Below are 813 nucleotides of genomic sequence, written 5' to 3'. Positions count from 1 at the left end.
ATATATATATATATATATATATATACACCTATATATATATATTATATATACATATTCTTGCTCTTTCTATATAGTTTTCAATTTTACTCATTTTTATTTGCCTTTTGTTTTCGAAATTTTTCTTCTCGATGTTTGTCTTTTCATTTTTTCTTTTTCTCATCGTATTCTTCACTTTCTTCTCAGAGAACAGCAAAAAGAATAGAATATTTTTGCTCACTTTTTCATACTTAATATTTTTAGCTTAGTTTATTTTTTCTATATTTCTAAATATGTCATTTGTATGGTGGTTTGTTTGCCGTGTCTTCTATTTTCTTGTTTCTAATAATTCTTTATTATTTTTCATTAGGAGTCTCTCTTTGTTTCCCTCCTTTCTTTCTCTCACTATATACATAGTATATTCATCTATCTGCCTACCTTTCTATCTATCTATCTATCTATCTATCTATCTATCTATCTATCTATCTATCTATCTATCTATCTGTCTATCTATCTATTTCTGTATTTCTCCCTCTCTCTCTATTTGTTGTCTGTCTCTCTGTCTGCTTGCCTGTGTGTGTGTGTGTGTGTGTGTGTGTATGTGTATGTATCTGTCTGTGTATTTGTGTCTATATCTATTTGTGTGTCTATGTGCATCTGTATATGTCTCTTTTTTCTGTCTATCTGTCTGTCGGTCTGTCTACCGCTCTGTCTATTTCTCTATCTCTCTATCTAACTACATGCATTTATATGCATACATACATATACATACATACATGCATTCATATATATTTACATATATATATATATATATATATATATATATATATATATATA

Source organism: Octopus bimaculoides, chromosome 25, assembly GCF_001194135.2.
Source record: "Octopus bimaculoides isolate UCB-OBI-ISO-001 chromosome 25, ASM119413v2, whole genome shotgun sequence".
In the NCBI taxonomy this organism is placed as follows: Eukaryota; Metazoa; Mollusca; class Cephalopoda; order Octopoda; family Octopodidae; genus Octopus; species Octopus bimaculoides.
This window is presented reverse-complemented; position numbering follows the sequence as displayed.